Source organism: Bacillus rossius, chromosome 12, assembly GCF_032445375.1.
Source record: "Bacillus rossius redtenbacheri isolate Brsri chromosome 12, Brsri_v3, whole genome shotgun sequence".
NCBI lineage: Eukaryota > Metazoa > Arthropoda > Insecta > Phasmatodea > Bacillidae > Bacillus > Bacillus rossius.
In genome coordinates this window covers 34,634,583-34,640,947 of record NC_086339.1, presented here as the reverse complement: position 1 = coordinate 34,640,947, position 6,365 = coordinate 34,634,583, and positions in this window count along the sequence as shown.

Sequence of the window (6,365 nt, the reverse complement as noted above, 5' to 3'; positions counted from 1 at the left end):
TCACCTCATTCGTTTGCGAAATAGTTACTAGGCAAACACTAGGTTAGAAGAGGCGTATCATCTTCTGAAGCAATCTTGCTGTCTCTTAAGCTTACGTAAATTGCTGCAGCAGTCAATTCTGTATAAACTGGATACTCTAATAGTGCACATTCAATGTTTTTGCCTAGTTCGTTACTTGCTGTACACCAGGATTGATGAGCCGTCGCATAAACAAAAGAAGTATATATGCTATTCCTTCAGGTTTCGATTCCAATAAAAAACGATCGTAGTTAGGACGACCCATCAAATACTTCAGTGAGGCCACATCTGTCGCTGCACTCTTGATTATATAAGCCGTAGCACCTACTAGAGTAGTCGTGTTGCTACTCCCGAAGACTTCTAAACCTGAGGAATCTACTGTGGCGGGAGTGGGCCTGACCCTGCGGGGAAGGTGATTGTCGCTTGAGGTGTCGGAGCTGTTGCCGGCTCTAGTTATCCGAGACATGATCCAACAGGTTCACGGAATGGGTGCATGGAAGCGAATACATAGCCTCTCCGCACCAATGGCAATCCTCTGCCTCCTCGTGGCACCGCTGTTGAGGGACGTGTGGTGGCTATGCCGAGACGGGTACTCGGCCTGGTCATAGCTGCGTCTCTAACTAAAGAGGACTCTGCCGGGCGTAACCCTGCCTCACCGCATCCTCAATTGCCTGGATGGGACCAGAAATGGTGAATGGGCTGAATCTGCGGGCAACAGCAGATGCGATTGAAACCTTTCTGGGGGGTTGGACTGCCGAGCCCCGGTGTCTGGGTACCCGAAGGACTGAGAACGCTGTTGGCATGCCAGGGGCACCCGGGCCTAACAGGCTGTAAACCGTCTACGCCCCGTCCCCCGGTCGGGGGAGGTACCGAGGTCAATCCGAGGTCCCTCCAGGTCTCTGGCATGGCCTAACGGTTAGTTCTAGCCACGGCTTTCGTGGTCGCCGTCGGAGGAGTCCGGGCACGTCCGGGCCTTAATCGGCTGTAAGCCCGCCGGACCGAGGTACGGCGGGTCGGAGGATCATCCGAGGAGACGAGGTCGATCCAGTGGAGTGGCTCCGAAACACGGCTGGTCGGCTAGCTGCTGGCGAACAGTCTATTCCCAATATAGACACCGAAGTTGGTAGTAGTACGGGAAGTATCCATGAAAGTGAAAGGGTCCCTTTGAGGTTTCCTCTAAGGCCTTGGATCTGATTGGGTAGTTCTCGTACGTACAGGTGTTGCTCCGATCTTTTGGAGCAGATTCTGAGGGTTCCCTAGCCCTGTGACGAGTCGACGTTGTGAGCGACGACACAGCTCCGGTACTAGCCTGGACAGCTAGGAGAGGATTAATAGTCCTCCACCGGACCACGGGTTCACTGGGTGATTGAGGGGTCCCAGTGTGATGTGGTAGATCGGGGTAGGCGCCAGTAGTGCTGATGTCATAGGGCTAAGGACACAGCCAACTGTCTGGTTAGCTGAGTGAGGCGGGGGGCCGAGGTGGTGACTATGCTGGGACGGGTAGCCTCAGCCTCTGGTTATAGCCGAAGCTCTAACACCTTTCCCGATTGCGTATACGGCGTATTCCGTATCCTCGCCCATGGGGGCCCCAGGCAAAAAAGGGCTGGGTTAAAAAACCAAGAGGGGTGGTAATCCCCATTTGATTGTGCAGTCAAGCTGCATATTTTTGAACTTCTCCCGCAGTATACTAGATGAGCCGTAGCATCTACTGGGGTAGTCGTGTTGCTACTCCCGAAGACACAATACCTACGACAGTCTGTTGTATATAAGGCGGACCATCTAATAGTGCTTTCAGGCCACATATGTCACTGATCTCTTCCCCCGCTGCACACTAGATTAGAAGAGTCATCTCATCTACTATAAACATTTTTTAATTTCTTTGTTGAAGTCGATCCCTGTAGATAAGACAGCACATTAAACAGTCAGCCTCCTCCACTCATCAGTCGTAGATCTCTTATCCGTAGCACATTAGGTCAGAAGAGCCTTAACATCTATTGAAGGCGATTTGCTGTCACTTATTATCACCTAAAATTTCTCGCACAAGGTGAAAGTGTTAAATTATTTTGTATTTCTCCGGTTCACTTCGTGTTTTTGATTCTTTAGGTTGACTAGTTAATAATAGCGTTAGACTACTCAAGCTGTCTCGCTAGATCTCTGTCTTCGACCCTACATTTGCAGGGATCATTTCTAGTTAAGATATGTTAATTATTTGTAATAACACTATTGACATGATTTAAAACTAAGGTGAAGTTAACTTTTTTGATTTTACTTATTAAAATAATTATAACGATACAAATTGAATAAAGGACTAAAATGTCCTATAGTGTTATTTTTGTATGTGTATAATTTTGTGATTTTTTGAAATAGGTATGTGGTTCTGATTGCTCATTTAGAGTAATATTCCTTTTTTTATTTTTAGTTTTTTTCATCATTTTCCAATACTTATATGATTTGGGGTTACCCGAAATAATATTTAATGTTTTAAAATTTGATTGTATTTAATTTAAATGTTTTGTTGGTTGTATTTGTTTGAGTGTCACTGAGGCAGTTGTAGAGCAGGCTCTGACGGCGGCAGACAGAAGACACACGAGATCACAGTCACTGACCCAGAAGCTGCAGTGAGAGCAAAGCGGTCAGAGACTGAACAGAGACGCCTTTCCAGCGAGAGACGACCTGAAGAACTTCTAGCTTATTTGAAGAAACCCATTATTTGTACTCAGGGCTTCCAAGAGAAGATGTTGATAAGATACCTTTAACCTTAGCTCGTTAAATGTATCTTATCAAGGTCTTTTTTTATTGTGAACATGGATGAATAGGCCTCACGGGGAAACTCACCATGTATAAAAAAAGAGTTAACGAATTGAGCGCTGTACCTCCTGAGAACGCACTATGAAAATTTTTTCGTACTTTAACAAGGATAGTCTTTGGAAACCCAGTTTCCAGAGATATCACTTGAAAAATTGCAAAGTAGAGCTTTGTACCATTTGCAATTTTACAAAGTTATGCCTTGCATTTTAGCAAGTGACATCGTTGCCAACTGGGATTCTAGAATTTTCCCTGTAAAAAGTACAAAATTTTTAACAGTTCGTCCTTTAAGGTGATTGGGAAACCAGTGCAAATAATGATGTACAGTTAATTAGGAAGATGATTAAATGACATTGCTACGATTTACGTATAATTGCATCTATGCCACAAATTGATTCCAGGTGAGATTTTTCCGTGACTACTGGATTGGACTATTAACCCATGAGAATTTTAAGGGTGCGCATATATTTTTAGGTCATTATTTTATGTTCACGTTAAACACGATTAAGCATACTTTTTGTTTGGTTACATTATGCCAAACTTAAAGTATGTATATTGTATGTATAATATAGATACTGCATACACTTTACGAATATAACTACCAAAGTTATTTTTTAAAGGTTTCATCATCAAACAAACTAGGGGGGGAAAAAATTATAAAAAATTTTTTAATGAAATTTTGCTAGTTAATTAATAACATAGTGTAATTGTATTTCCTAAGTTGTTATTTAATTTTTCTTATATGTGATAATTCTTACAAATATATTAACTTTTGTACAATTTTAAGACATTTTTCTGAATGATATTCAAATCTATTAAATTAGCCAGTATCAATGTCTTTAAAGATAAAATATTCTTTTTCTTCCTTAATTCTCCTGGTTTTAAGCCCCAAAAGTATTAAAATGTTAAATTAATAGCTAACCACGCAGAAAGTTTTCAATATTTATTATTCTCGATTAGTGAAAGTTAAGGTACTCAAGTGGTCAGCATGTTTAACAGTATTTAATGTAAAATAGAAAAGAAATGACATGAAATTGAACACGCGTGTTTGAATATTATTATAGACATGACTTAACATTTCTGCAGATGATAATAAAATCCTGAAATGAAAGAGCAAAAAAGTTAACGTTCACATTACTCTTGAACCTATATTATAACTAAAAAATAAAGCAATGACACAGTGGTGTTTTCATTGGATGGGATGTGATTCGACAGCCAGGTATGTTACCGGGTGGTTATCAGTGAAGGGGATATGTTTAGAGTGAGCAGTACAGTTACAAGTGTAGGTACATACTGTTGCGAGGCTGCTAGAGACGAAGCCGGCCAGTCATCCAGCCCGGCATGCCAGTCTGTGGGGTTCCTAAGGAAACACCACCGCTCACTTGGGCACGGGTGACGCCCGTCTCTCCCAATCCTATTACAAGTTAGAAGACCTTTTATTAGCGGCCGCTTTTTGACAATCAAACACAACCCCTCTCCTTTACTTCCCCAGTGCCTTCCTATGGAGTCCGGGTGACACTGTTTCTCCGCAGAGTTTCGGCATGTACCCAGAACTTCGTCGCTTGAAGTGGCGTAACTAGGACACCATTGATCTCGCAACTTTGAGCGTTTAGTTCAGGAACTTTGATGACACCACCCTTCAGAGGTCCTAAAAAACCTTACCATGGCGGGACCTGAGAAGAACCATTCGAAAATTTTTTATTATTGCTCTTGATATTAATTTAAAGAACACCGAGGAGAGATAGTAGGCTGAGATTTTCAGGAGGTATATAGAAAGAATGGCCATATGTCGATATGTGATGAAATTATAACAAATGTCTGTAATTTTTAACAGAAAAATTAATTCAAATGCCATAATTTACTACAAAACTTCATTCACAGAATTGCTTCAAATAAGGAAATGTTTACACGAGAACATAGTGTATGGTTAACTTAGTTAAATGGTATATTAAAAACATACTGTCACCGGGGAAAATCACTTGGAATTCTCTTACCATGAAAGGCCTTGTTTCGCTTCTCTGGCTCTTCGGATTGACCCTGCCTAGCCGAGCTCAGCGCGTGTTCGTGTCGCGCCCAGCAGGCCTGCTTCTGAACAGGGGAGCGGAAACAATCTTGTGGACTGGTGGCAGCGGTGGGTAGTGACATTAAGAAGTGGGGGAGGGGGAAAGTAGAAAGGGAAGTCAGAAAATACACTGCATTATGTTATACGAGACCTACAGAAACCACAGACTACAACGTAAAGAACTATTCTACCAGTGTCAACTGACCCTATGCTAACTCTACACCACCCTGCTAGGAAATTGCTACACTTTCTCCCAACATATTCAGGAAAGATCACTGAAAACCCGAAGCGATTCCTTAGACGATTCGAAGATTACTGTAAAACATTTAATCTGTCAGATGCAGAAAAACTAACATGTGTCAGCCACTGTAAAATAGACACTGCGTATTATTGGTGGGATCGACTCCGAAACACCTTTACAGAGTACGATTTTCTCCAGAAATTATTTCTTCAACAATTTTGGAGCACTCGAATGCAAAGTAATCTCAGAATACAGCTGCTCGCTCAGAAATTTGAAAATCAGAATTTTTAAAATTCGAATTACGCTCAAGTTAGATGTACGATCAAACCCACTATATAGACTATAACATGGAAGATGAGAAATTAATTTCTATTATTCTGTCACAGTTACCAGTCAAATACTAACTTCAAATGACAGGATGGCAATACAATGGAATAGTTGACTACAAGAAGCATCTTCTCACATAAGACAGACTCGTGAAGCTTGACCGGACTAGCTCGAACAAAGAAACTAACGACCGAATGAACACTAATCAGGCCATGCCATTATACCAAAACTGGCGTAATAAAAAAACACTACCATGCGAGCGGACAGAAACTTCCACAAGTGAACACACTAAATTTTCACTACCCTAAAAACAACTGGTACAAAAAATGACTGATCGCAGGCCTAACAACAACTACTGGAATAATCAAAGGAACAACAGGAATGGAAAACAAGTTAGCATCGGGTACAACCAACAGCGGATGTATCAACAACAGGAAAAGGCAGTTTGGTTTCATCAAAAACAATTCGACACGGAAAATTCAGGAAATCAGACCATACATAATGCAAACACAGCTTTTCGTTAGTATCGCATCGAGACACAAACTTTTGTACTATCACAAAACGAAGACAATTTTTACAATGTAGGCCACGATACAGATTAAGGAGGAAATTCGACACTTTTATTCCACCAAGTAACGAAAATGTCAATACAAAATGGCTGACTGCACATGCAAATGGATGTTCAAATTCAAACCAAGGAGGTAACCTCACTTATGCAATTCCATCAAATAATGATAATGATTCGACATGACTGTCATTACAAATTGAAAGGTGCGCCCAAAACGCGGAAAACTAGTTATGGATAGCAAAATCCAGCTCCGTACATCAATCCCTAATAACAATCTGGAATGAGCTCAATTTTATTAAAAAAAAAAAAAAAAAAAAAAAAAAAAAAAAAAAAAAAACACTACA